This window comes from Paramormyrops kingsleyae, unplaced genomic scaffold, assembly GCF_048594095.1.
Source record: "Paramormyrops kingsleyae isolate MSU_618 unplaced genomic scaffold, PKINGS_0.4 ups35, whole genome shotgun sequence".
Taxonomy (NCBI): domain Eukaryota; kingdom Metazoa; phylum Chordata; class Actinopteri; order Osteoglossiformes; family Mormyridae; genus Paramormyrops; species Paramormyrops kingsleyae.
Window position 1 is genome coordinate 137,189 of NW_027325973.1, and position 24,289 is coordinate 161,477.

Consider the following 24,289-nt stretch of genomic DNA (forward strand, 5'->3'; position numbering starts at 1 on the left):
CTCATGTTTGTTAAAATGATTGCTGTCTTTTGAGAGGACAGGAGGACAGGGAGGAGTCGGGGCCCCGAGGACGGCGGCTGCGACGCCCCTGGGCATTCTACTCCGAGCGGGGGCGTCACGCAGGCCCGGCTAACGGCGACGGGCTTGGCGGCGGCCCCATATCGACTCGGGTCTCTCTTCATCCCGTATAAATCTTTCGCCTTTTACTAAAGATTTCCGTGGAGAGGGATAGCGATGAGTTCATGGTATTTTTGGAGGCTCTGCCCAAGCAGAGCTGCACTGCTGCTGTCAAAGGAAGACTGGGCCCGGCTTAGCGGCTGGCGTTAGGTGCCCGGTGGCGCGGCTGTGGTCTCCCTGGATCACGCGTGGACTCGCCGGGCGACACCTGCCAGAGGGGCTGGTGAGGGCTGAGCCGCGCCAGCTCCGTCGGCATCCCGCATGCCGGCGCCCGGCGGGGCGCAATTTGTGGGTATCGCTTCTCGGCCTTTTGGCTAAGATCAAGTGTAGTATCTGTTCTTATCAGTTTAATATCTGATACGTCCCCCATGGAGGGGACCACATATTAAACGGATTTTTGGAACAGGGAGCCGGAAGTGGGGCTTGCCCCGTCCGCTCCACGCATCGACCCGGTATTGCAGTGCTTCCGGGAATGGTGCACCTCTACTGCCCCCTGTTGTCGAAAGGCAGAACTGACTGACTGACTGACTGACTGACTGACTGACTGACTGACTGACTGACTGAGTGAGTGAGTGAGTGACTAATAGACTGAGTGCTGTGAGGGGGGGGGCCCTGTCTGTGCGTGGCCCCCGTTTCCCGCCGGTTTTCTTTTTTTTTTTTTTTTTTTTTTTTTTTTTTTTTAAAGGAAGGTGACACACTGTTTGTGCGGTGGACAGCTGCGCTGAGGTAAGGCATGATGTCATCTTTGCCTTTTGAATTTCCCCTCATGTTTGTTAAAATGATTGCTGTCTTTTGAGAGGACAGGAGGACAGGGAGGAGTCGGGGCCCCGAGGACGGCGGCTGCGACGCCCCTGGGCATTCTACTCCGAGCGGGGGCGTCACGCAGGCCCGGCTAACGGCGACGGGCTTGGCGGCGGCCCCATATCGACTCGGGTCTCTCTTCATCCCGTATAAATCTTTCGCCTTTTACTAAAGATTTCCGTGGAGAGGGATAGCGATGAGTTCATGGTATTTTTGGAGGCTCTGCCCAAGCAGAGCTGCACTGCTGCTGTCAAAGGAAGACTGGGCCCGGCTTAGCGGCTGGCGTTAGGTGCCCGGTGGCGCGGCTGTGGTCTCCCTGGATCACGCGTGGACTCGCCGGGCGACACCTGCCAGAGGGGCTGGTGAGGGCTGAGCCGCGCCAGCTCCGTCGGCATCCCGCATGCCGGCGCCCGGCGGGGCGCAATTTGTGGGTATCGCTTCTCGGCCTTTTGGCTAAGATCAAGTGTAGTATCTGTTCTTATCAGTTATCGTTGGGGGCTGAGGGGCCCCGGGCTCAGGCTGGGCAGTCCCCGCAGGCCCGGGCCGGGGTCACCAAAAGGAAGAAGAAGGGTGACCCCAAGGACAAAACTAAGAAGACGAGGAAGGAAGCAGAGGAGGCAACAGGTACCCCCAAGGAGGCGGCGCCCCCAGCTGAGGCCCCTGTACAGGTCGTATCGCCCCCCGCCCCCAAAACAGAAGATATAAGTTGGAATTTGTCAATGTTGTCCCCAGCCCTTCCCCAGGAGGACATTACCTTTTCGGGCCTGGAGGTTTCACCAAACGACCAGGCCTACCTGGAGGACTCCATGCTGGGGAAAATTCTGGGCATGAGCGGGGAGGGGGAACAGGGGTCTTAATAGCTGGTTTTAGGGTTTATAGTTTTTAAAATTTTTATGGTTTTAATTTCTTATTGTTTTATTCTTTTTTTAATCCCCCCATGGCTGATTTTAAAATTTTTACTGTTAACGTCAGAGGGTTGAGGAACCCAGTCAAAAGGGCCGCGGTCTTTGATGAACTGACATCCTCCCCTTTCAATCTCTGTTTCTTGCAGGAAGTCCACCTCAGGGACCAGCGGGACGTGGCTCTTTTCTCACAAGCGTGGAAGAGGGGTAAGTCCTGCTGGAGCGTTGGTGGTGTCCATTCTTCAGGCGTCGGCATCCTTTTTGGTGACCGGGCCTTTGAGAATGTGAGTACCTTCACTGTAGTGCAGGGAAGGGTTTTGGGAGTGGACGCCACCTGGAGAGGTCAGCACATCCGGGCGATGTGCGTTTACGCTCCAGTGGAGGCCTCGTCCCGCATTGCGCTTTTTGAGGAGCTGGCCCAGTTTTGTGTCACTAATAGACACATAATTTTAGGAGGGGACTTCAATACTTTTTTAGAAGGGAAAGGGGATGTCAGCACTAAACATTTTAGGAATTTGATCCGCAGCCTCAACCTCTCTGATGGTTTTAAAACGTGCAACCCCACAGATCCGGGCCATACCTGGCACAACAGTCGTGGGGCCAGCAGCCGTATTGATTATATTTTAGCTTCGCCCTCTGTTGTTTTTAGGAAGGTTTTGAGGTCTCCACGGTGGTACTCGGACCATACATCGGTCGAGGCCACAGTTTCCATTGACGCCCCTACCTTCGGGAGGGGCTATTGGAAGCTGAACGTGGAGATCTTAGAAGAGAGAGACTTTAGGTCTCTCTTCCTGGATCATTTTACTGCGTGGCGGGGCTGTAAGGCAGCCTACGTCTCCACGGCCGCATGGTGGGAGAGCGTAAAAGAGAGGGTTAGAGCTCTAGCTATCCACTATTGCGGCCAGCGTAAAGCTAAAAGGCTTTACGAAATCCAACGGCTAGAGACCAGGCTGCAGAGGGAGTATGCCCGCCACAACAACGGAGGGGCTTTTAACTTTGAGGAGGTGCAGGCAGCCAAAGCTAAGCTGAGGGGCCTGCACGAGCAATCGGCTGCGGCCTCCTTGTTTTGGGCCAGGGCTTTGGAAAGGGAGGAGAATGAGAAATGTACAGCCTTCTTCTTTAATAAGGTGAAACTGGCCCGTGAGGAAAAGTGTTTCACTGCCCTCCGGGACCAAGGAGGCAACCTGGTCTCCGATTCGGCCCGGATGCTGGAGGTTGCTAAATGTTTTTACGGTGACCTTTTTAAGAAAAGGGAGACCGAACCTGAGCTAGGGGAGCAGTTTTTATCTAAACTCAAACCTAGTCTTCCCAGTGAGGCAAGGGACAGCTTAGATGCCCCCTTCACTCTAGCCGAGCTGACTGAGGTGCTAGGCAAAATGAACCGGCGCAAAGTTCCTGGTCTCGATGGACTCCCCGTGGAATTCTATTCCACGTTTTGGGAAGTCCTCGGGCCGGAGCTGCTAGAAGTGGCTGAGGACGTGCAGCGTCAGGGCATGCTCACCAAGAGCATGCGGTCAGGGGTCTTGTCTTTGTTGTACAAGAAGGGCGATCGTGCCGAACTTGGCAACTGGAGACCCCTGACAATGCTTTGCGTAGATGCAAAGATCATAGCAAAGACCCTAACTGAGCGCCTAAAAAAGGCCATGACCCACCTGGTCCATAGTGACCAGACTTGCGGGGTCCCGGGTCGATCTGCGACTTGGAATTTACATTTAATTCGGGACGCGATCGCCTGGGCTGAGGACAGGAATGTCCCTCTGGCACTCGTTAGCTTGGACCAGGAGAAGGCGTTTGACCGAGTGGACCACTGCTTCCTGTTTGGGGTATTGAGCAGGCTAGTTTTTGGGCCTAAGTTCTTGGGATGGGTTCATGCGCTTTATACTGAGGTTGGTAGCCATGTGTCGATTAATGGTTCCCTCAGTGATTGGGTTCCCCAGTCAAGTGGAGTGAGGCAGGGTTGCCCTCTCTCCCCCCTCCTCTACGCTCTATATATAGAGCCGTTGGCGAGCGCCATCCGTGCCCATCCAGGTATCAACGGCCTGATCCTGCCAGGGAGTGGGGGCCTGACGGTAAAGCTGGCCCAGTACGCAGACGATACCACTCTGTTTGTGTGCTCGGACCATGCGCTCGGTCACGCCCTGGGCTTGGTGCAGGCGTTCGGGAAGGCCTCCGGGGCTGCACTTAACCTGAGCAAGTCGGTGGTCAAGTACTTTGGCAGCTGGAAGGCGAGAGAGGACGTCCCGGGGGGGCTCACTCTCTGCGGCGGCCCTCTCAAGGTGTTGGGGGTTAACTTTCTTTCGAAAGGTGCTGCCCGGGTAAACTGGGAAGAGCGTTTGACGATCGCCAGGCGGAAGATGGGGATATGGAAGGCCAGGTCCCGGTCCTTCCTGGGTAAGGTTCTCGCCTTGAAGGTTGATATCCTTCCCACCCTCCTCTACCTCGCCCATGTGTTCCCCATGCCCCGCTTCATGCGGAGAGGCTTAACTAAGGATGTGTTTAACCTTGTTTGGGGCGGCAGGTATGAGTATGTGAGGAGGGAAGTGATGTACCTTGGAAAGGACAGTGGGGGGAGGGATGTTCCTGACTTCCCTCTCAAGCTTGACTGCCTGTTCTTCTCCCAGATCTGTGCACGTCTGGTGGCTCCCCTAGAACACCCCCACCAGTATTTTGTTCACTTGTGGCTGGCCCTGCCCATGAGACGTCTGTTGACGTCGTGGTCCAACGCCGGGCCCAAGGCGGAGACGCTGCCGACCCACTATCACCATGCTATTAAGTGGAGTAAGTCTCTTCCGGCAGGTCTCCCCCCAGGGACCCTCACCAGGCACCGAGCCCTGTATCGGGCTGTGCTGGTGAAGAGGGGAACCCGTGCTGTGCTGGGCCTGGAGAAGGACACCTGGACCAGGATCCAGCCCAAGGGGTTGGATAACCGGCTGCAGGACCTGAACTGGCAGTGTGTGCATGGTAAGCTGCCGGTCAGGGATGTACTGTACAGGCACAAGCTGACCAGACACTCAGGCTGCCCACGTCCCGAGTGCTCAGAGGAGGAGACCCTCAGGCACGCCTTTTGGGACTGTGGGTATGCCAGGGAGGTCTGGAGATCAGTGCAAGGCCTGTGCAGGAAACTAGACCCGCAGTTTGTGTTGTCCTACGATAAGGTGATGATGGGGTGGCCCCAAGGTCCTCAGACTCCCTTCCCGCCCCGGATGTGGCTGCTGATCAGCATGACCAAACGTGAACTTTGGAATGCAAGGTCGGCACTCATCCATAAAGGGGCAGATTTGAGGGCCTGGGGATTATATCGAAAGATTGTGGCGGACTTGGATTTCAGGATGGAGCGGGACATCATCCAGTGGGGCTACCACGAGGCCAAGGAAAGGTGGAAGGGCCTTCTGCGGCCATAGCCCCACTAACATCTTGGTGAGTACGAGCTCCATCCAGGAAGGTCGGTGTGGCACGTGAGTTGTGAACGCACGCACCTTATACTGTGCCTTTCTTGGTGGTGCGTTAATGTTTTTTTTCAGTGTCACACCATAAAGTTCACAAGGATCGGAAACCCTTTGCAATGGGATTTTAAGCCTGGGGGTGATTTTGAAAATAACCACTGACACTCAATGGTTTTTGATTAATATTTGCTTATTTATTGAATGTCTGGTGTGGTTTATGTATTTTATATTTAAATTTTAAACTCTGATATGGGCTGAATTTTAAAATGTCTTGTTTGAAATCCTCTTAAGGAGATTATAATTGTAATATTTTATTGATTGAAATAAAAATTGTAATTGAATTTGAAATAGCCGGAATGATGAGTGAAGGTTGGCCGAGTTGATGAAGCGACGGGTATCCAACTCTGACTGGTAAGAAAAAAAAAAAAAAAAAAATCTGTTCTTATCAGTTTAATATCTGATACGTCCCCCATGGAGGGGACCACATATTAAACGGATTTTTGGAACAGGGAGCCGGAAGTGGGGCTTGCCCCGTCCGCTCCACGCATCGACCCGGTATTGCAGTGCTTCCGGGAATGGTGCACCTCTACTGCCCCCTGTTGTCGAAAGGCAGAACTGACTGACTGACTGACTGACTGACTGACTGACTGACTGACTGACTGAGTGAGTGAGTGAGTGACTAATAGACTGAGTGCTGTGAGGGGGGGGGCCCTGTCTGTGCGTGGCCCCCGTTTCCCGCCGTTTTTCTTTTTTTTTTTTTTTTTTTTTTTTTTTTTTTTTTAAAGGAAGGTGACACACTGTTTGTGCGGTGGACAGCTGCGCTGAGGTAAGGCATGATGTCATCTTTGCCTTTTGAATTTCCCCTCATGTTTGTTAAAATGATTGCTGTCTTTTGAGAGGACAGGAGGACAGGGAGGAGTCGGGGCCCCGAGGACGGCGGCTGCGACGCCCCTGGGCATTCTACTCCGAGCGGGGGCGTCACGCAGGCCCGGCTAACGGCGACGGGCTTGGCGGCGGCCCCATATCGACTCGGGTCTCTCTTCATCCCGTATAAATCTTTCGCCTTTTACTAAAGATTTCCGTGGAGAGGGATAGCGATGAGTTCATGGTATTTTTGGAGGCTCTGCCCAAGCAGAGCTGCACTGCTGCTGTCAAAGGAAGACTGGGCCCGGCTTAGCGGCTGGCGTTAGGTGCCCGGTGGCGCGGCTGTGGTCTCCCTGGATCACGCGTGGACTCGCCGGGCGACACCTGCCAGAGGGGCTGGTGAGGGCTGAGCCGCGCCAGCTCCGTCGGCATCCCGCATGCCGGCGCCCGGCGGGGCGCAATTTGTGGGTATCGCTTCTCGGCCTTTTGGCTAAGATCAAGTGCTGCTTTTTGGAGGGATTTTTATTGCCAGGTTTTTTAGTGGAGGCAACAGCGAACCTAAAGCGTGACCAGCAGGTGGCTTGACCGCCGCTGCCACGGGGCTAGCTGTTGTCTCCTTTTAGCGCTTTTTTTTATTTTGGGTAGCCCTTGCAAGCCTAACGTGCAGGTTCGGGTGGCTTGACCGCCGTTCCCGCAGGGTGAGCTTGGGGTTTTATTTCCAGCTTTATTAGTTTAGGCACCCAGCTAGGACACGTCGACTCCCTGCCCGGCTCCCGAGGACTCTCTTGCCCACCATCGCCAGGATGTCCGGGAGCCCACACAGGACCGTCGTAGTCATCCGGCATACAGCAGCCTTCAAGTGGACTCACCAGGAGGAACCGGAGAGTTTCCCGGAGAGACTGAGCTTCATCCGGGAGGTGCTCTTCGGCCTCCTGGGACTCACCATGGAAGACATCATCTGTGTGCAGCGCAACCAGTCTTCGGCCTTCTTCTATGTGACTTGCACTACGGAAGAGGGCTACAAGAGGATGTTGGCTGCATGCAGCCGCTTGGAGGAAGAGCTTCGCCGGATGTTCTATGACGTGGAGCCACTGTGGAAGCTGGACCGGAGAGTGATCACCGTCCACGTCTTGGACCCCTTCGTTCCAGCTGAAGCGGTGGCTGCCTTCCTGGGCAGGTTTGTCGACGTGGTCCCTGGGCACAGGGACGTGAGAGACCAGCTGGGTGTCTGGACTGGGCGCAGGCAGTTCCGGGTGTGCCTGCGCCCCGACGCTAGCTCCCCTGACGGGTATAGCCACCCACCTGCTTATTTTATTATAGGTCGTTGCAAGGGCTACCTTTTTTACTCCGGGCAACCCTCCTCCTGCCGCTTGTGCCACGGCCTGGGCCACACCGCGGACTCCTGTACCACCATGAAGTGCTGGAGATGCCTGGACGTCGGTCACCTGGCGAAGGACTGCAAGGGCCCCCTCCGGTGTAACCTGTGCAGAGGTGAGGACCATCTGGCCCGGAGCTGCCCTCAGCGCAAACCGTCCTGGGCCGACGCCGTTGCTCGGGGTTCGGCTGTGGACGGGGCCCGACAGCAGGCACTGCCGGGCTGCGCTGAGATGCACGGGGGAGCCGAGAGGGGAGCTGAGAACAGCGAGGAACAGCCCTTCGCCGGTGCTGATGGGGAGTCCACGGCTTCCAGCGCTTCGGTGGAGTCCCCTGGTAAGGGTCAAGTGGCCGTGGCTGAAAAGCGCGCAACCTCTCCCTCCAGGTTTGTCCAATGCAGGAGGAGGAAGAAGGCCCGGAGGAACGAGGACACTGCTTTAGGCCGAGAAGCGATCTTCCCCTTAGAGCTAATTGATCTGCAAAGTGTTTTGGTCTCCCCCCAAGAGAGACGTTTTTATGCAGGGCAGCAGGACTTTGCTAATGAACGCTCTTTTTTAGTTGCTGCCGAGTCGGGGGGGGACCTTAGTTTTAATGGGGATATTGTTGATGATGATAGTGTTTTACCTTTTTAGACATTTTAGGATTTCTGCTGTATTTATGTATTTAATACTGTTTTAACGTGTGTTGTAATGGTGTTGTAGGGTTGAAGTATTTTAGAAGTTTTATGTATGTGGTATTATATGATTGTTTTATAATATGTGTTATATATGTTGTTGTTTTATGATTGAATAGGTTAGGAGTGTGATTTATATGTGTATTTCTTTTAGTGTTGAAGTTAGCTTATTATGGGTAGTGTGATAAATGTCTTTATAGTTTTATGTGTTGGTTTTAGATTGTATGCAGAAATGTTGATTAAAGATGAATAAAAAAAAAAAAAAAATCTGTTCTTATCAGTTTAATATCTGATACGTCCCCCATGGAGGGGACCACATATTAAACGGATTTTTGGAACAGGGAGCCGGAAGTGGGGCTTGCCCCGTCCGCTCCACGCATCGACCCGGTATTGCAGTGCTTCCGGGAATGGTGCACCTCTACTGCCCCCTGTTGTCGAAAGGCAGAACTGACTGACTGACTGACTGACTGACTGACTGACTGACTGACTGACTGACTGACTGAGTGAGTGAGTGAGTGACTAATAGACTGAGTGCTGTGAGGGGGGGGGCCCTGTCTGTGCGTGGCCCCCGTTTCCCGCCGTTTTTCTTTTTTTTTTTTTTTTTTTTTTTTTTTTTTTTTAAAGGAAGGTGACACACTGTTTGTGCGGTGGACAGCTGCGCTGAGGTAAGGCATGATGTCATCTTTGCCTTTTGAATTTCCCCTCATGTTTGTTAAAATGATTGCTGTCTTTTGAGAGGACAGGAGGACAGGGAGGAGTCGGGGCCCCGAGGACGGCGGCTGCGACGCCCCTGGGCATTCTACTCCGAGCGGGGGCGTCACGCAGGCCCGGCTAACGGCGACGGGCTTGGCGGCGGCCCCATATCGACTCGGGTCTCTCTTCATCCCGTATAAATCTTTCGCCTTTTACTAAAGATTTCCGTGGAGAGGGATAGCGATGAGTTCATGGTATTTTTGGAGGCTCTGCCCAAGCAGAGCTGCACTGCTGCTGTCAAAGGAAGACTGGGCCCGGCTTAGCGGCTGGCGTTAGGTGCCCGGTGGCGCGGCTGTGGTCTCCCTGGATCACGCGTGGACTCGCCGGGCGACACCTGCCAGAGGGGCTGGTGAGGGCTGAGCCGCGCCAGCTCCGTCGGCATCCCGCATGCCGGCGCCCGGCGGGGCGCAATTTGTGGGTATCGCTTCTCGGCCTTTTGGCTAAGATCAAGTGTAGTATCTGTTCTTATCAGTTTAATATCTGATACGTCCCCCATGGAGGGGACCACATATTAAACGGATTTTTGGAACAGGGAGCCGGAAGTGGGGCTTGCCCCGTCCGCTCCACGCATCGACCCGGTATTGCAGTGCTTCCGGGAATGGTGCACCTCTACTGCCCCCTGTTGTCGAAAGGCAGAACTGACTGACTGACTGACTGACTGACTGACTGACTGACTGACTGACTGACTGACTGACTGACTGAGTGAGTGAGTGAGTGACTAATAGACTGAGTGCTGTGAGGGGGGGGGCCCTGTCTGTGCGTGGCCCCCGTTTCCCGCCGGTTTTCTTTTTTTTTTTTTTTTTTTTTTTTTTTTTTTAAAGGAAGGTGACACACTGTTTGTGCGGTGGACAGCTGCGCTGAGGTAAGGCATGATGTCATCTTTGCCTTTTGAATTTCCCCTCATGTTTGTTAAAATGATTGCTGTCTTTTGAGAGGACAGGAGGACAGGGAGGAGTCGGGGCCCCGAGGACGGCGGCTGCGACGCCCCTGGGCATTCTACTCCGAGCGGGGGCGTCACGCAGGCCCGGCTAACGGCGACGGGCTTGGCGGCGGCCCCATATCGACTCGGGTCTCTCTTCATCCCGTATAAATCTTTCGCCTTTTACTAAAGATTTCCGTGGAGAGGGATAGCGATGAGTTCATGGTATTTTTGGAGGCTCTGCCCAAGCAGAGCTGCACTGCTGCTGTCAAAGGAAGACTGGGCCCGGCTTAGCGGCTGGCGTTAGGTGCCCGGTGGCGCGGCTGTGGTCTCCCTGGATCACGCGTGGACTCGCCGGGCGACACCTGCCAGAGGGGCTGGTGAGGGCTGAGCCGCGCCAGCTCCGTCGGCATCCCGCATGCCGGCGCCCGGCGGGGCGCAATTTGTGGGTATCGCTTCTCGGCCTTTTGGCTAAGATCAAGTGTAGTATCTGTTCTTATCAGTTTAATATCTGATACGTCCCCCATGGAGGGGACCACATATTAAACGGATTTTTGGAACAGGGAGCCGGAAGTGGGGCTTGCCCCGTCCGCTCCACGCATCGACCCGGTATTGCAGTGCTTCCGGGAATGGTGCACCTCTACTGCCCCCTGTTGTCGAAAGGCAGAACTGACTGACTGACTGACTGACTGACTGACTGACTGACTGACTGAGTGAGTGAGTGAGTGACTAATAGACTGAGTGCTGTGAGGGGGGGGGCCCTGTCTGTGCGTGGCCCCCGTTTCCCGCCGTTTTTTTTTTTTTTTTTTTTTTTTTTTTTTTTTTTTTTTTAAAGGAAGGTGACACACTGTTTGTGCGGTGGACAGCTGCGCTGAGGTAAGGCATGATGTCATCTTTGCCTTTTGAATTTCCCCTCATGTTTGTTAAAATGATTGCTGTCTTTTGAGAGGACAGGAGGACAGGGAGGAGTCGGGGCCCCGAGGACGGCGGCTGCGACGCCCCTGGGCATTCTACTCCGAGCGGGGGCGTCACGCAGGCCCGGCTAACGGCGACGGGCTTGGCGGCGGCCCCATATCGACTCGGGTCTCTCTTCATCCCGTATAAATCTTTCGCCTTTTACTAAAGATTTCCGTGGAGAGGGATAGCGATGAGTTCATGGTATTTTTGGAGGCTCTGCCCAAGCAGAGCTGCACTGCTGCTGTCAAAGGAAGACTGGGCCCGGCTTAGCGGCTGGCGTTAGGTGCCCGGTGGCGCGGCTGTGGTCTCCCTGGATCACGCGTGGACTCGCCGGGCGACACCTGCCAGAGGGGCTGGTGAGGGCTGAGCCGCGCCAGCTCCGTCGGCATCCCGCATGCCGGCGCCCGGCGGGGCGCAATTTGTGGGTATCGCTTCTCGGCCTTTTGGCTAAGATCAAGTGTAGTATCTGTTCTTATCAGTTTAATATCTGATACGTCCCCCATGGAGGGGACCACATATTAAACGGATTTTTGGAACAGGGAGCCGGAAGTGGGGCTTGCCCCGTCCGCTCCACGCATCGACCCGGTATTGCAGTGCTTCCGGGAATGGTGCACCTCTACTGCCCCCTGTTGTCGAAAGGCAGAACTGACTGACTGACTGACTGACTGACTGACTGACTGACTGACTGACTGACTGACTGACTGACTGAGTGAGTGAGTGAGTGACTAATAGACTGAGTGCTGTGAGGGGGGGGGCCCTGTCTGTGCGTGGCCCCCGTTTCCCGCCGTTTTTCTTTTTTTTTTTTTTTTTTTTTTTTTTTTTTTTTAAAGGAAGGTGACACACTGTTTGTGCGGTGGACAGCTGCGCTGAGGTAAGGCATGATGTCATCTTTGCCTTTTGAATTTCCCCTCATGTTTGTTAAAATGATTGCTGTCTTTTGAGAGGACAGGAGGACAGGGAGGAGTCGGGGCCCCGAGGACGGCGGCTGCGACGCCCCTGGGCATTCTACTCCGAGCGGGGGCGTCACGCAGGCCCGGCTAACGGCGACGGGCTTGGCGGCGGCCCCATATCGACTCGGGTCTCTCTTCATCCCGTATAAATCTTTCGCCTTTTACTAAAGATTTCCGTGGAGAGGGATAGCGATGAGTTCATGGTATTTTTGGAGGCTCTGCCCAAGCAGAGCTGCACTGCTGCTGTCAAAGGAAGACTGGGCCCGGCTTAGCGGCTGGCGTTAGGTGCCCGGTGGCGCGGCTGTGGTCTCCCTGGATCACGCGTGGACTCGCCGGGCGACACCTGCCAGAGGGGCTGGTGAGGGCTGAGCCGCGCCAGCTCCGTCGGCATCCCGCATGCCGGCGCCCGGCGGGGCGCAATTTGTGGGTATCGCTTCTCGGCCTTTTGGCTAAGATCAAGTGTAGTATCTGTTCTTATCAGTTTAATATCTGATACGTCCCCCATGGAGGGGACCACATATTAAACGGATTTTTGGAACAGGGAGCCGGAAGTGGGGCTTGCCCCGTCCGCTCCACGCATCGACCCGGTATTGCAGTGCTTCCGGGAATGGTGCACCTCTACTGCCCCCTGTTGTCGAAAGGCAGAACTGACTGACTGACTGACTGACTGACTGACTGACTGACTGACTGACTGACTGACTGACTGAGTGAGTGAGTGAGTGACTAATAGACTGAGTGCTGTGAGGGGGGGGGCCCTGTCTGTGCGTGGCCCCCGTTTCCCGCCGGTTTTCTTTTTTTTTTTTTTTTTTTTTTTTTTTTTTTTAAAGGAAGGTGACACACTGTTTGTGCGGTGGACAGCTGCGCTGAGGTAAGGCATGATGTCATCTTTGCCTTTTGAATTTCCCCTCATGTTTGTTAAAATGATTGCTGTCTTTTGAGAGGACAGGAGGACAGGGAGGAGTCGGGGCCCCGAGGACGGCGGCTGCGACGCCCCTGGGCATTCTACTCCGAGCGGGGGCGTCACGCAGGCCCGGCTAACGGCGACGGGCTTGGCGGCGGCCCCATATCGACTCGGGTCTCTCTTCATCCCGTATAAATCTTTCGCCTTTTACTAAAGATTTCCGTGGAGAGGGATAGCGATGAGTTCATGGTATTTTTGGAGGCTCTGCCCAAGCAGAGCTGCACTGCTGCTGTCAAAGGAAGACTGGGCCCGGCTTAGCGGCTGGCGTTAGGTGCCCGGTGGCGCGGCTGTGGTCTCCCTGGATCACGCGTGGACTCGCCGGGCGACACCTGCCAGAGGGGCTGGTGAGGGCTGAGCCGCGCCAGCTCCGTCGGCATCCCGCATGCCGGCGCCCGGCGGGGCGCAATTTGTGGGTATCGCTTCTCGGCCTTTTGGCTAAGATCAAGTGTAGTATCTGTTCTTATCAGTTTAATATCTGATACGTCCCCCATGGAGGGGACCACATATTAAACGGATTTTTGGAACAGGGAGCCGGAAGTGGGGCTTGCCCCGTCCGCTCCACGCATCGACCCGGTATTGCAGTGCTTCCGGGAATGGTGCACCTCTACTGCCCCCTGTTGTCGAAAGGCAGAACTGACTGACTGACTGACTGACTGACTGACTGACTGACTGACTGACTGACTGACTGACTGACTGACTGAGTGAGTGAGTGAGTGACTAATAGACTGAGTGCTGTGAGGGGGGGGGCCCTGTCTGTGCGTGGCCCCCGTTTCCCGCCGGTTTTCTTTTTTTTTTTTTTTTTTTTTTTTTTTTTTTTAAAGGAAGGTGACACACTGTTTGTGCGGTGGACAGCTGCGCTGAGGTAAGGCATGATGTCATCTTTGCCTTTTGAATTTCCCCTCATGTTTGTTAAAATGATTGCTGTCTTTTGAGAGGACAGGAGGACAGGGAGGAGTCGGGGCCCCGAGGACGGCGGCTGCGACGCCCCTGGGCATTCTACTCCGAGCGGGGGCGTCACGCAGGCCCGGCTAACGGCGACGGGCTTGGCGGCGGCCCCATATCGACTCGGGTCTCTCTTCATCCCGTATAAATCTTTCGCCTTTTACTAAAGATTTCCGTGGAGAGGGATAGCGATGAGTTCATGGTATTTTTGGAGGCTCTGCCCAAGCAGAGCTGCACTGCTGCTGTCAAAGGAAGACTGGGCCCGGCTTAGCGGCTGGCGTTAGGTGCCCGGTGGCGCGGCTGTGGTCTCCCTGGATCACGCGTGGACTCGCCGGGCGACACCTGCCAGAGGGGCTGGTGAGGGCTGAGCCGCGCCAGCTCCGTCGGCATCCCGCATGCCGGCGCCCGGCGGGGCGCAATTTGTGGGTATCGCTTCTCGGCCTTTTGGCTAAGATCAAGTGTAGTATCTGTTCTTATCAGTTTAATATCTGATACGTCCCCCATGGAGGGGACCACATATTAAACGGATTTTTGGAACAGGGAGCCGGAAGTGGGGCTTGCCCCGTCCGCTCCACGCATCGACCCGGTATTGCAGTGCTTCCGGGAATGGTGCACCTCTACTGCCCCCTGTTGTCGAAAGGCAGAACTGACTGACTGACTGACTGACTGACTGACTGACTGACTGACTGACTGACTGACTGACTGAGTGAGTGACTAATAGACTGAGTGCTGTGAGGGGGGGGGCCCTGTCTGTGCGTGGCCCCCGTTTCCCGCCGGTTTTCTTTTTTTTTTTTTTTTTTTTTTTTTTTTTTTAAAGGAAGGTGACACACTGTTTGTGCGGTGGACAGCTGCGCTGAGGTAAGGCATGATGTCATCTTTGCCTTTTGAATTTCCCCTCATGTTTGTTAAAATGATTGCTGTCTTTTGAGAGGACAGGAGGACAGGGAGGAGTCGGGGCCCCGAGGACGGCGGCTGCGACGCCCCTGGGCATTCTACTCCGAGCGGGGGCGTCACGCAGGCCCGGCTAACGGCGACGGGCTTGGCGGCGGCCCCATATCGACTCGGGTCTCTCTTCATCCCGTATAAATCTTTCGCCTTTTACTAAAGATTTCCGTGGAGAGGGATAGCGATGAGTTCATGGTATTTTTGGAGGCTCTGCCCAAGCAGAGCTGCACTGCTGCTGTCAAAGGAAGACTGGGCCCGGCTTAGCGGCTGGCGTTAGGTGCCCGGTGGCGCGGCTGTGGTCTCCCTGGATCACGCGTGGACTCGCCGGGCGACACCTGCCAGAGGGGCTGGTGAGGGCTGAGCCGCGCCAGCTCCGTCGGCATCCCGCATGCCGGCGCCCGGCGGGGCGCAATTTGTGGGTATCGCTTCTCGGCCTTTTGGCTAAGATCAAGTGTAGTATCTGTTCTTATCAGTTTAATATCTGATACGTCCCCCATGGAGGGGACCACATATTAAACGGATTTTTGGAACAGGGAGCCGGAAGTGGGGCTTGCCCCGTCCGCTCCACGCATCGACCCGGTATTGCAGTGCTTCCGGGAATGGTGCACCTCTACTGCCCCCTGTTGTCGAAAGGCAGAACTGACTGACTGACTGACTGACTGACTGACTGACTGACTGACTGACTGACTGACTGACTGAGTGAGTGAGTGAGTGACTAATAGACTGAGTGCTGTGAGGGGGGGGGCCCTGTCTGTGCGTGGCCCCCGTTTCCCGCCGTTTTTTTTTTTTTTTTTTTTTTTTTTTTTTTTTTTTTTTAAAGGAAGGTGACACACTGTTTGTGCGGTGGACAGCTGCGCTGAGGTAAGGCATGATGTCATCTTTGCCTTTTGAATTTCCCCTCATGTTTGTTAAAATGATTGCTGTCTTTTGAGAGGACAGGAGGACAGGGAGGAGTCGGGGCCCCGAGGACGGCGGCTGCGACGCCCCTGGGCATTCTACTCCGAGCGGGGGCGTCACGCAGGCCCGGCTAACGGCGACGGGCTTGGCGGCGGCCCCATATCGACTCGGGTCTCTCTTCATCCCGTATAAATCTTTCGCCTTTTACTAAAGATTTCCGTGGAGAGGGATAGCGATGAGTTCATGGTATTTTTGGAGGCTCTGCCCAAGCAGAGCTGCACTGCTGCTGTCAAAGGAAGACTGGGCCCGGCTTAGCGGCTGGCGTTAGGTGCCCGGTGGCGCGGCTGTGGTCTCCCTGGATCACGCGTGGACTCGCCGGGCGACACCTGCCAGAGGGGCTGGTGAGGGCTGAGCCGCGCCAGCTCCGTCGGCATCCCGCATGCCGGCGCCCGGCGGGGCGCAATTTGTGGGTATCGCTTCTCGGCCTTTTGGCTAAGATCAAGTGTAGTATCTGTTCTTATCAGTTTAATATCTGATACGTCCCCCATGGAGGGGACCACATATTAAACGGATTTTTGGAACAGGGAGCCGGAAGTGGGGCTTGCCCCGTCCGCTCCACGCATCGACCCGGTATTGCAGTGCTTCCGGGAATGGTGCACCTCTACTGCCCCCTGTTGTCGAAAGGCAGAACTGACTGACTGACTGACTGACTGACTGACTGACTGACTGACTGACTGACTGAGTGAGTGAGTGAGTGACTAATAGACTGAGTGCTGTGAGGGGGGGGGCCCTGTCTGTGCGTGGCCCCCGTTTCCCGCCGGTTTTCTTTTTTTTTTTTTTTTTTTTTTTTTTTTTTTAAAGGAAGGTGACACACTGTTTGTGCGGTGGACAGCTGCGCTGAGGTAAGGCATGATGTCATCTTTGCCTTTTGAATTTCCCCTCATGTTTGTTAAAATGATTGCTGTCTTTTGAGAGGACAGGAGGACAGGGAGGAGTCGGGGCCCCGAGGACGGCGGCTGCGACGCCCCTGGGCATTCTACTCCGAGCGGGGGCGTCACGCAGGCCCGGCTAACGGCGACGGGCTTGGCGGCGGCCCCATATCGACTCGGGTCTCTCTTCATCCCGTATAAATCTTTCGCCTTTTACTAAAGATTTCCGTGGAGAGGGATAGCGATGAGTTCATGGTATTTTTGGAGGCTCTGCCCAAGCAGAGCTGCACTGCTGCTGTCAAAGGAAGACTGGGCCCGGCTTAGCGGCTGGCGTTAGGTGCCCGGTGGCGCGGCTGTGGTCTCCCTGGATCACGCGTGGACTCGCCGGGCGACACCTGCCAGAGGGGCTGGTGAGGGCTGAGCCGCGCCAGCTCCGTCGGCATCCCGCATGCCGGCGCCCGGCGGGGCGCAATTTGTGGGTATCGCTTCTCGGCCTTTTGGCTAAGATCAAGTGTAGTATCTGTTCTTATCAGTTTAATATCTGATACGTCCCCCATGGAGGGGACCACATATTAAACGGATTTTTGGAACAGGGAGCCGGAAGTGGGGCTTGCCCCGTCCGCTCCACGCATCGACCCGGTATTGCAGTGCTTCCGGGAATGGTGCACCTCTACTGCCCCCTGTTGTCGAAAGGCAGAACTGACTGACTGACTGACTGACTGACTGACTGACTGACTGACTGACTGACTGACTGAGTGAGTGAGTGAGTGACTAATAGACTGAGTGCTGTGAGGGGGGGGGCCCTGTCTGTGCGTGGCCCCCGTTTCCCGCCGGTTTTCTTTTTTTTTTTTTTTTTTTTTTTTTTTTTTTAAAGGAAGGTGACACACTGTTTGTGCGGTGGACAGCTGCGCTGAGGTAAGGCATGATGTCATCTTTGCCTTTTGAATTTCCCCTCATGTTTGTTAAAATGATTGCTGTCTTTTGAGAGGACAGGAGGACAGGGAGGAGTCGGGGCCCCGAGGACGGCGGCTGCGACGCCCCTGGGCATTCTACTCCGAGCGGGGGCGTCACGCAGGCCCGGCTAACGGCGACGGGCTTGGCGGCGGCCCCATATCGACTCGGGTCTCTCTTCATCCCGTATAAATCTTTCGCCTTTTACTAAAGATTTCCGTGGAGAGGGATAGCGATGAGTTCATGGTATTTTTGGAGGCTCTGCCCAAGCAGAGCTGCACTGCTGCTGTCAAAGGAAGACTGGGCCCGGCTTAGCGGCTGGCGTTAGGTGCCCGGTGGCGCGGCTGTGGTCTCCCTGGATCACGCGTGGACTCGCCGGGCGACACCTGCCAGAGGGGCTGGTGAGGGCTGAGCCGCGCCAGCTCCGTCGGCATCCCGCATGCCGGCGCCCGGCGGGGCGCAATTTGTGGGTATCGCTTCTCGGCCTTTTGGCTAAGATCAAGTGTAGTATCTGTTCTTATCAGTTTAATATCTGATACGTCCCCCATGGAGGGGACCACATATTAAACGGATTTTTGGAACAGGGAGCCGGAAGTGGGGCTTGCCCCGTCCGCTCCACGCATCGACCCGGTATTGCAGTGCTTCCGGGAATGGTGCACCTCTACTGCCCCCTGTTGTCGAAAGGCAGAACTGACTGACTGACTGACTGACTGACTGACTGACTGACTGACTGACTGAGTGAGTGAGTGAGTGACTAATAGACTGAGTGCTGTGAGGGGGGGGGCCCTGTCTGTGCGTGGCCCCCGTTTCCCGCCGTTTTTTTTTTTTTTTTTTTTTTTTTTTTTTTTTTTTTTTTTAAAGGAAGGTGACACACTGTTTGTGCGGTGGACAGCTGCGCTGAGGTAAGGCATGATGTCATCTTTGCCTTTTGAATTTCCCCTCATGTTTGTTAAAATGATTGCTGTCTTTTGAGAGGACAGGAGGACAGGGAGGAGTCGGGGCCCCGAGGACGGCGGCTGCGACGCCCCTGGGCATTCTACTCCGAGCGGGGGCGTCACGCAGGCCCGGCTAACGGCGACGGGCTTGGCGGCGGCCCCATATCGACTCGGGTCTCTCTTCATCCCGTATAAATCTTTCGCCTTTTACTAAAGATTTCCGTGGAGAGGGATAGCGATGAGTTCATGGTATTTTTGGAGGCTCTGCCCAAGCAGAGCTGCACTGCTGCTGTCAAAGGAAGACTGGGCCCGGCTTAGCGGCTGGCGTTAGGTGCCCGGTGGCGCGGCTGTGGTCTCCCTGGATCACGCGTGGACTCGCCGGGCGACACCTGCCAGAGGGGCTGGTGAGGGCTGAGCCGCGCCAGCTCCGTCGGCATCCCGCATGCCGGCGCCCGGCGGGGCGCAATTTGTGGGTATCGCTTCTCGGCCTTTTGGCTAAGATCAAGTGTAGTATCTGTTCTTATCAGTTTAATATCTGATACGTCCCCCATGGAGGGGACCACATATTAAACGGATTTTTGGAACAGGGAGCCGGAAGTGGGGCTTGCCCCGTCCGCTCCACGCATCGACCCGGTATTGCAGTGCTTCCGGGAATGGTGCACCTCTACTGCCCCCTGTTGTCGAAAGGCAGAACTGACTGACTGACTGACTGACTGACTGACTGACTGACTGACTGACTGACTGAGTGAGTGAGTGAGTGACTAATAGACTGAGTGCTGTGAGGGGGGGGGCCCTGTCTGTGCGTGGCCCCCGTTTCCCGCCGGTTTTCTTTTTTTTTTTTTTTTTTTTTTTTTTTTTTTTAAAGGAAGGTGACACACTGTTTGTGCGGTGGACAGCTGCGCTGAGGTAAGGCATGATGTCATCTTTGCCTTTTGAATTTCCCCTCATGTTTGTTAAAATGATTGCTGTCTTTTGAGAGGACAGGAGGACAGGGAGGAGTCGGGGCCCCGAGGACGGCGGCTGCGACGCCCCTGGGCATTCTACTCCGAGCGGGGGCGTCACGCAGGCCCGGCTAACGGCGACGGGCTTGGCGGCGGCCCCATATCGACTCGGGTCTCTCTTCATCCCGTATAAATCTTTCGCCTTTTACTAAAGATTTCCGTGGAGAGGGATAGCGATGAGTTCATGGTATTTTTGGAGGCTCTGCCCAAGCAGAGCTGCACTGCTGCTGTCAAAGGAAGACTGGGCCCGGCTTAGCGGCTGGCGTTAGGTGCCCGGTGGCGCGGCTGTGGTCTCCCTGGATCACGCGTGGACTCGCCGGGCGACACCTGCCAGAGGGGCTGGTGAGGGCTGAGCCGCGCCAGCTCCGTCGGCATCCCGCATGCCGGCGCCCGGCGGGGCGCAATTTGTGGGTATCGCTTCTCGGCCTTTTGGCTAAGATCAAGTGTAGTATCTGTTCTTATCAGTTTAATATCTGATACGTCCCCCATGGAGGGGACCACATATTAAACGGATTTTTGGAACAGGGAGCCGGAAGTGGGGCTTGCCCCGTCCGCTCCACGCATCGACCCGGTATTGCAGTGCTTCCGGGAATGGTGCACCTCTACTGCCCCCTGTTGTCGAAAGGCAGAACTGACTGACTGACTGACTGACTGACTGACTGACTGACTGACTGACTGACTGACTGAGTGAGTGAGTGAGTGACTAATAGACTGAGTGCTGTGAGGGGGGGGGCCCTGTCTGTGCGTGGCCCCCGTTTCCCGCCGTTTTTCTTTTTTTTTTTTTTTTTTTTTTTTTTTTTTTTTAAAGGAAGGTGACACACTGTTTGTGCGGTGGACAGCTGCGCTGAGGTAAGGCATGATGTCATCTTTGCCTTTTGAATTTCCCCTCATGTTTGTTAAAATGATTGCTGTCTTTTGAGAGGACAGGAGGACAGGGAGGAGTCGGGGCCCCGAGGACGGCGGCTGCGACGCCCCTGGGCATTCTACTCCGAGCGGGGGCGTCACGCAGGCCCGGCTAACGGCGACGGGCTTGGCGGCGGCCCCATATCGACTCGGGTCTCTCTTCATCCCGTATAAATCTTTCGCCTTTTACTAAAGATTTCCGTGGAGAGGGATAGCGATGAGTTCATGGTATTTTTGGAGGCTCTGCCCAAGCAGAGCTGCACTGCTGCTGTCAAAGGAAGACTGGGCCCGGCTTAGCGGCTGGCGTTAGGTGCCCGGTGGCGCGGCTGTGGTCTCCCTGGATCACGCGTGGACTCGCCGGGCGACACCTGCCAGAGGGGCTGGTGAGGGCTGAGCCGCGCCAGCTCCGTCGGCATCCCGCATGCCGGCGCCCGGCGGGGCGCAATTTGTGGGTATCGCTTCTCGGCCTTTTGGCTAAGATCAAGTGTAGTATCTGTTCTTATCAGTTTAATATCTGATACGTCCCCCATGGAGGGGACCACATATTAAACGGATTTTTGGAACAGGGAGCCGGAAGTGGGGCTTGCCCCGTCCGCTCCACGCATCGACCCGGTATTGCAGTGCTTCCGGGAATGGTGCACCTCTACTGCCCCCTGTTGTCGAAAGGCAGAACTGACTGACTGACTGACTGACTGACTGACTGACTGACTGACTGACTGACTGACTGACTGAGTGAGTGAGTGACTAATAGACTGAGTGCTGTGAGGGGGGGGGCCCTGTCTGTGCGTGGCCCCCGTTTCCCGCCGGTTTTCTTTTTTTTTTTTTTTTTTTTAAAGGAAGGTGACACACTGTTTGTGCGGTGGACAGCTGCGCTGAGGTAAGGCATGATGTCATCTTTGCCTTTTGAATTTCCCCTCATGTTTGTTAAAATGATTGCTGTCTTTTGAGAGGACAGGAGGACAGGGAGGAGTCGGGGCCCCGAGGACGGCGGCTGCGACGCCCCTGGGCATTCTACTCCGAGCGGGGGCGTCACGCAGGCCCGGCTAACGGCGACGGGCTTGGCGGCGGCCCCATATCGACTCGGGTCTCTCTTCATCCCGTATAAATCTTTCGCCTTTTACTAAAGATTTCCGTGGAGAGGGATAGCGATGAGTTCATGGTATTTTTGGAGGCTCTGCCCAAGCAGAGCTGCACTGCTGCTGTCAAAGGAAGACTGGGCCCGGCTTAGCGGCTGGCGTTAGGTGCCCGGTGGCGCGGCTGTGGTCTCCCTGGATCACGCGTGGACTCGCCGGGCGACACCTGCCAGAGGGGCTGGTGAGGGCTGAGCCGCGCCAGCTCCGTCGGCATCCCGCATGCCGGCGCCCGGCGGGGCGCAATTTGTGGGTATCGCTTCTCGGCCTTTTGGCTAAGATCAAGTGTAGTATCTGTTCTTATCAGTTTAATATCTGATACGTCCCCCATGGAGGGGACCACATATTAAACGGATTTTTGGAACAGGGAGCCGGAAGTGGGGCTTGCCCCGTCCGCTCCACGCATCGACCCGGTATTGCAGTGCTTCCGGGAATGGTGCACCTCTACTGCCCCCTGTTGTCGAAAGGCAGAACTGACTGACTGACTGACTGACTGACTGACTGACTGACTGACTGACTGAGTGAGTGAGTGAGTGACTAATAGACTGAGTGCTGTGAGGGGGGGGGCCCTGTCTGTGCGTGGCCCCCGTTTCCCGCCGGTTTTCTTTTTTTTTTTTTTTTTTTTTTTTTTTTTTTAAAGGAAGGTGACACACTGTTTGTGCGGTGGACAGCTGCGCTGAGGTAAGGCATGATGTCATCTTTGCCTTTTGAATTTCCCCTCATGTTTGTTAAAATGATTGCTGTCTTTTGAGAGGACAGGAGGACAGGGAGGAGTCGGGGCCCCGAGGACGGCGGCTGCGACGCCCCTGGGCATTCTACTCCGAGCGGGGGCGTCACGCAGGCCCGGCTAACGGCGACGGGCTTGGCGGCGGCCCCATATCGACTCGGGTCTCTCTTCATCCCGTATAAATCTTTCGCCTTTTACTAAAGATTTCCGTGGAGAGGGATAGCGATGAGTTCATGGTATTTTTGGAGGCTCTGCCCAAGCAGAGCTGCACTGCTGCTGTCAAAGGAAGACTGGGCCCGGCTTAGCGGCTGGCGTTAGGTGCCCGGTGGCGCGGCTGTGGTCTCCCTGGATCACGCGTGGACTCGCCGGGCGACACCTGCCAGAGGGGCTGGTGAGGGCTGAGCCGCGCCAGCTCCGTCGGCATCCCGCATGCCGGCGCCCGGCGGGGCGCAATTTGTGGGTATCGCTTCTCGGCCTTTTGGCTAAGATCAAGTGTAGTATCTGTTCTTATCAGTTTAATATCTGATACGTCCCCCATGGAGGGGACCACATATTAAACGGATTTTTGGAACAGGGAGCCGGAAGTGGGGCTTGCCCCGTCCGCTCCACGCATCGACCCGGTATTGCAGTGCTTCCGGGAATGGTGCACCTCTACTGCCCCCTGTTGTCGAAAGGCAGAACTGACTGACTGACTGACTGACTGACTGACTGACTGACTGACTGACTGACTGAGTGAGTGAGTGAGTGACTAATAGACTGAGTGCTGTGAGGGGGGGGGCCCTGTCTGTGCGTGGCCCCCGTTTCCCGCCGTTTTTCTTTTTTTTTTTTTTTTTTTTTTTTTTTTTTTAAAGGAAGGTGACACACTGTTTGTGCGGTGGACAGCTGCGCTGAGGTAAGGCATGATGTCATCTTTGCCTTTTGAATTTCCCCTCATGTTTGTTAAAATGATTGCTGTCTTTTGAGAGGACAGGAGGACAGGGAGGAGTCGGGGCCCCGAGGACGGCGGCTGCGACGCCCCTGGGCATTCTACTCCGAGCGGGGGCGTCACGCAGGCCCGGCTAACGGCGACGGGCTTGGCGGCGGCCCCATATCGACTCGGGTCTCTCTTCATCCCGTATAAATCTTTCGCCTTTTACTAAAGATTTCCGTGGAGAGGGATAGCGATGAGTTCATGGTATTTTTGGAGGCTCTGCCCAAGCAGAGCTGCACTGCTGCTGTCAAAGGAAGACTGGGCCCGGCTTAGCGGCTGGCGTTAGGTGCCCGGTGGCGCGGCTGTGGTCTCCCTGGATCACGCGTGGACTCGCCGGGCGACACCTGCCAGAGGGGCTGGTGAGGGCTGAGCCGCGCCAGCTCCGTCGGCATCCCGCATGCCGGCGCCCGGCGGGGCGCAATTTGTGGGTATCGCTTCTCGGCCTTTTGGCTAAGATCAAGTGTAGTATCTGTTCTTATCAGTTTAATATCTGATACGTCCCCCATGGAGGGGACCACATATTAAACGGATTTTTGGAACAGGGAGCCGGAAGTGGGGCTTGCCCCGTCCGCTCCACGCATCGACCCGGTATTGCAGTGCTTCCGGGAATGGTGCACCTCTACTGCCCCCTGTTGTCGAAAGGCAGAACTGACTGACTGACTGACTGACTGACTGACTGACTGACTGACTGACTGACTGAGTGAGTGAGTGAGTGACTAATAGACTGAGTGCTGTGAGGGGGGGGGCCCTGTCTGTGCGTGGCCCCCGTTTCCCGCCGTTTTTCTTTTTTTTTTTTTTTTTTTTTTTTTTTTTTTTTAAAGGAAGGTGACACACTGTTTGTGCGGTGGACAGCTGCGCTGAGGTAAGGCATGATGTCATCTTTGCCTTTTGAATTTCCCCTCATGTTTGTTAAAATGATTGCTGTCTTTTGAGAGGACAGGAGGACAGGGAGGAGTCGGGGCCCGAGGACGGCGGCTGCGACGCCCCTGGGCATTCTACTCCGAGCGGGGGCGTCACGCAGGCCCGGCTAACGGCGACGGGCTTGGCGGCGGCCCCATATCGACTCGGGTCTCTCTTCATCCCGTATAAATCTTTCGCCTTTTACTAAAGATTTCCGTGGAGAGGGATAGCGATGAGTTCATGGGTATTTTTTGGAGGCTCTGCCCAAGCAGAGCTGCACTGCTG

At 55.5% G+C, this 24,289-nt stretch overlaps 38 non-coding genes and 2 pseudogenes across 38 annotated transcripts; all 40 read left to right on the forward strand.

Moving 5' to 3' along the window:
- Nucleotides 1-162: 162 nt before the first annotated feature.
- Nucleotides 163-276, forward strand: LOC140586189 (U5 spliceosomal RNA). Its single transcript, XR_011988053.1, has one exon. It is a non-coding gene; the product is annotated as a U5 spliceosomal RNA (small nuclear RNA).
- Nucleotides 277-471: 195 nt separating this feature from the next.
- Nucleotides 472-663, forward strand: LOC140585818 (U2 spliceosomal RNA). Its single transcript, XR_011987755.1, has one exon. It is a non-coding gene; the product is annotated as a U2 spliceosomal RNA (small nuclear RNA).
- Nucleotides 664-1,102: 439 nt separating this feature from the next.
- Nucleotides 1,103-1,216, forward strand: LOC140586190 (U5 spliceosomal RNA). The gene has a single exon (XR_011988054.1). It is a non-coding gene; the product is annotated as a U5 spliceosomal RNA (small nuclear RNA).
- A 195-nt stretch (nt 1,217-1,411) lies between these two features.
- Nucleotides 1,412-1,558, forward strand: LOC140586098 (U2 spliceosomal RNA; annotated as a pseudogene).
- Nucleotides 1,559-5,719: 4,161 nt separating this feature from the next.
- LOC140586081 (U2 spliceosomal RNA) lies at nt 5,720-5,912 on the forward strand. Its single transcript, XR_011987962.1, has one exon. It is a non-coding gene; the product is annotated as a U2 spliceosomal RNA (small nuclear RNA).
- Nucleotides 5,913-6,348: 436 nt separating this feature from the next.
- Nucleotides 6,349-6,462, forward strand: LOC140586191 (U5 spliceosomal RNA). Its single transcript, XR_011988055.1, has one exon. It is a non-coding gene; the product is annotated as a U5 spliceosomal RNA (small nuclear RNA).
- Nucleotides 6,463-8,430: 1,968 nt separating this feature from the next.
- Nucleotides 8,431-8,655, forward strand: LOC140586024 (U2 spliceosomal RNA; annotated as a pseudogene).
- Nucleotides 8,656-9,098: 443 nt separating this feature from the next.
- LOC140586192 (U5 spliceosomal RNA) lies at nt 9,099-9,212 on the forward strand. The gene has a single exon (XR_011988056.1). It is a non-coding gene; the product is annotated as a U5 spliceosomal RNA (small nuclear RNA).
- A 195-nt stretch (nt 9,213-9,407) lies between these two features.
- LOC140585819 (U2 spliceosomal RNA) lies at nt 9,408-9,599 on the forward strand. The gene has a single exon (XR_011987756.1). It is a non-coding gene; the product is annotated as a U2 spliceosomal RNA (small nuclear RNA).
- A 449-nt stretch (nt 9,600-10,048) lies between these two features.
- Nucleotides 10,049-10,162, forward strand: LOC140586193 (U5 spliceosomal RNA). Its single transcript, XR_011988057.1, has one exon. It is a non-coding gene; the product is annotated as a U5 spliceosomal RNA (small nuclear RNA).
- A 195-nt stretch (nt 10,163-10,357) lies between these two features.
- LOC140585820 (U2 spliceosomal RNA) lies at nt 10,358-10,549 on the forward strand. The gene has a single exon (XR_011987757.1). It is a non-coding gene; the product is annotated as a U2 spliceosomal RNA (small nuclear RNA).
- A 432-nt stretch (nt 10,550-10,981) lies between these two features.
- Nucleotides 10,982-11,095, forward strand: LOC140586194 (U5 spliceosomal RNA). The gene has a single exon (XR_011988058.1). It is a non-coding gene; the product is annotated as a U5 spliceosomal RNA (small nuclear RNA).
- Nucleotides 11,096-11,290: 195 nt separating this feature from the next.
- On the forward strand, nt 11,291-11,482 carry LOC140585821 (U2 spliceosomal RNA). Its single transcript, XR_011987758.1, has one exon. It is a non-coding gene; the product is annotated as a U2 spliceosomal RNA (small nuclear RNA).
- Nucleotides 11,483-11,933: 451 nt separating this feature from the next.
- On the forward strand, nt 11,934-12,047 carry LOC140586196 (U5 spliceosomal RNA). The gene has a single exon (XR_011988060.1). It is a non-coding gene; the product is annotated as a U5 spliceosomal RNA (small nuclear RNA).
- Nucleotides 12,048-12,242: 195 nt separating this feature from the next.
- On the forward strand, nt 12,243-12,434 carry LOC140585822 (U2 spliceosomal RNA). Its single transcript, XR_011987759.1, has one exon. It is a non-coding gene; the product is annotated as a U2 spliceosomal RNA (small nuclear RNA).
- A 446-nt stretch (nt 12,435-12,880) lies between these two features.
- Nucleotides 12,881-12,994, forward strand: LOC140586197 (U5 spliceosomal RNA). The gene has a single exon (XR_011988061.1). It is a non-coding gene; the product is annotated as a U5 spliceosomal RNA (small nuclear RNA).
- Nucleotides 12,995-13,189: 195 nt separating this feature from the next.
- Nucleotides 13,190-13,381, forward strand: LOC140585823 (U2 spliceosomal RNA). The gene has a single exon (XR_011987760.1). It is a non-coding gene; the product is annotated as a U2 spliceosomal RNA (small nuclear RNA).
- Nucleotides 13,382-13,835: 454 nt separating this feature from the next.
- On the forward strand, nt 13,836-13,949 carry LOC140586198 (U5 spliceosomal RNA). Its single transcript, XR_011988062.1, has one exon. It is a non-coding gene; the product is annotated as a U5 spliceosomal RNA (small nuclear RNA).
- A 195-nt stretch (nt 13,950-14,144) lies between these two features.
- On the forward strand, nt 14,145-14,336 carry LOC140585824 (U2 spliceosomal RNA). Its single transcript, XR_011987761.1, has one exon. It is a non-coding gene; the product is annotated as a U2 spliceosomal RNA (small nuclear RNA).
- A 437-nt stretch (nt 14,337-14,773) lies between these two features.
- Nucleotides 14,774-14,887, forward strand: LOC140586199 (U5 spliceosomal RNA). Its single transcript, XR_011988063.1, has one exon. It is a non-coding gene; the product is annotated as a U5 spliceosomal RNA (small nuclear RNA).
- Nucleotides 14,888-15,082: 195 nt separating this feature from the next.
- Nucleotides 15,083-15,274, forward strand: LOC140585825 (U2 spliceosomal RNA). The gene has a single exon (XR_011987762.1). It is a non-coding gene; the product is annotated as a U2 spliceosomal RNA (small nuclear RNA).
- A 447-nt stretch (nt 15,275-15,721) lies between these two features.
- LOC140586200 (U5 spliceosomal RNA) lies at nt 15,722-15,835 on the forward strand. The gene has a single exon (XR_011988064.1). It is a non-coding gene; the product is annotated as a U5 spliceosomal RNA (small nuclear RNA).
- A 195-nt stretch (nt 15,836-16,030) lies between these two features.
- LOC140585826 (U2 spliceosomal RNA) lies at nt 16,031-16,222 on the forward strand. Its single transcript, XR_011987763.1, has one exon. It is a non-coding gene; the product is annotated as a U2 spliceosomal RNA (small nuclear RNA).
- A 437-nt stretch (nt 16,223-16,659) lies between these two features.
- Nucleotides 16,660-16,773, forward strand: LOC140586201 (U5 spliceosomal RNA). Its single transcript, XR_011988065.1, has one exon. It is a non-coding gene; the product is annotated as a U5 spliceosomal RNA (small nuclear RNA).
- Nucleotides 16,774-16,968: 195 nt separating this feature from the next.
- On the forward strand, nt 16,969-17,160 carry LOC140585827 (U2 spliceosomal RNA). The gene has a single exon (XR_011987764.1). It is a non-coding gene; the product is annotated as a U2 spliceosomal RNA (small nuclear RNA).
- A 441-nt stretch (nt 17,161-17,601) lies between these two features.
- On the forward strand, nt 17,602-17,715 carry LOC140586202 (U5 spliceosomal RNA). The gene has a single exon (XR_011988066.1). It is a non-coding gene; the product is annotated as a U5 spliceosomal RNA (small nuclear RNA).
- A 195-nt stretch (nt 17,716-17,910) lies between these two features.
- Nucleotides 17,911-18,102, forward strand: LOC140585829 (U2 spliceosomal RNA). Its single transcript, XR_011987766.1, has one exon. It is a non-coding gene; the product is annotated as a U2 spliceosomal RNA (small nuclear RNA).
- Nucleotides 18,103-18,539: 437 nt separating this feature from the next.
- LOC140586203 (U5 spliceosomal RNA) lies at nt 18,540-18,653 on the forward strand. Its single transcript, XR_011988067.1, has one exon. It is a non-coding gene; the product is annotated as a U5 spliceosomal RNA (small nuclear RNA).
- Nucleotides 18,654-18,848: 195 nt separating this feature from the next.
- Nucleotides 18,849-19,040, forward strand: LOC140585830 (U2 spliceosomal RNA). The gene has a single exon (XR_011987767.1). It is a non-coding gene; the product is annotated as a U2 spliceosomal RNA (small nuclear RNA).
- Nucleotides 19,041-19,478: 438 nt separating this feature from the next.
- Nucleotides 19,479-19,592, forward strand: LOC140586204 (U5 spliceosomal RNA). The gene has a single exon (XR_011988068.1). It is a non-coding gene; the product is annotated as a U5 spliceosomal RNA (small nuclear RNA).
- Nucleotides 19,593-19,787: 195 nt separating this feature from the next.
- On the forward strand, nt 19,788-19,979 carry LOC140585831 (U2 spliceosomal RNA). Its single transcript, XR_011987768.1, has one exon. It is a non-coding gene; the product is annotated as a U2 spliceosomal RNA (small nuclear RNA).
- A 443-nt stretch (nt 19,980-20,422) lies between these two features.
- LOC140586205 (U5 spliceosomal RNA) lies at nt 20,423-20,536 on the forward strand. The gene has a single exon (XR_011988069.1). It is a non-coding gene; the product is annotated as a U5 spliceosomal RNA (small nuclear RNA).
- Nucleotides 20,537-20,731: 195 nt separating this feature from the next.
- Nucleotides 20,732-20,923, forward strand: LOC140585832 (U2 spliceosomal RNA). The gene has a single exon (XR_011987769.1). It is a non-coding gene; the product is annotated as a U2 spliceosomal RNA (small nuclear RNA).
- A 430-nt stretch (nt 20,924-21,353) lies between these two features.
- LOC140586207 (U5 spliceosomal RNA) lies at nt 21,354-21,467 on the forward strand. Its single transcript, XR_011988071.1, has one exon. It is a non-coding gene; the product is annotated as a U5 spliceosomal RNA (small nuclear RNA).
- A 195-nt stretch (nt 21,468-21,662) lies between these two features.
- LOC140585833 (U2 spliceosomal RNA) lies at nt 21,663-21,854 on the forward strand. The gene has a single exon (XR_011987770.1). It is a non-coding gene; the product is annotated as a U2 spliceosomal RNA (small nuclear RNA).
- A 433-nt stretch (nt 21,855-22,287) lies between these two features.
- On the forward strand, nt 22,288-22,401 carry LOC140586208 (U5 spliceosomal RNA). The gene has a single exon (XR_011988072.1). It is a non-coding gene; the product is annotated as a U5 spliceosomal RNA (small nuclear RNA).
- Nucleotides 22,402-22,596: 195 nt separating this feature from the next.
- Nucleotides 22,597-22,788, forward strand: LOC140585834 (U2 spliceosomal RNA). Its single transcript, XR_011987771.1, has one exon. It is a non-coding gene; the product is annotated as a U2 spliceosomal RNA (small nuclear RNA).
- A 437-nt stretch (nt 22,789-23,225) lies between these two features.
- LOC140586209 (U5 spliceosomal RNA) lies at nt 23,226-23,339 on the forward strand. The gene has a single exon (XR_011988073.1). It is a non-coding gene; the product is annotated as a U5 spliceosomal RNA (small nuclear RNA).
- Nucleotides 23,340-23,534: 195 nt separating this feature from the next.
- Nucleotides 23,535-23,726, forward strand: LOC140585835 (U2 spliceosomal RNA). The gene has a single exon (XR_011987772.1). It is a non-coding gene; the product is annotated as a U2 spliceosomal RNA (small nuclear RNA).
- A 438-nt stretch (nt 23,727-24,164) lies between these two features.
- On the forward strand, nt 24,165-24,280 carry LOC140586107 (U5 spliceosomal RNA). Its single transcript, XR_011987971.1, has one exon. It is a non-coding gene; the product is annotated as a U5 spliceosomal RNA (small nuclear RNA).
- The last annotated feature ends 9 nt before the right edge of the window (nt 24,281-24,289 follow it).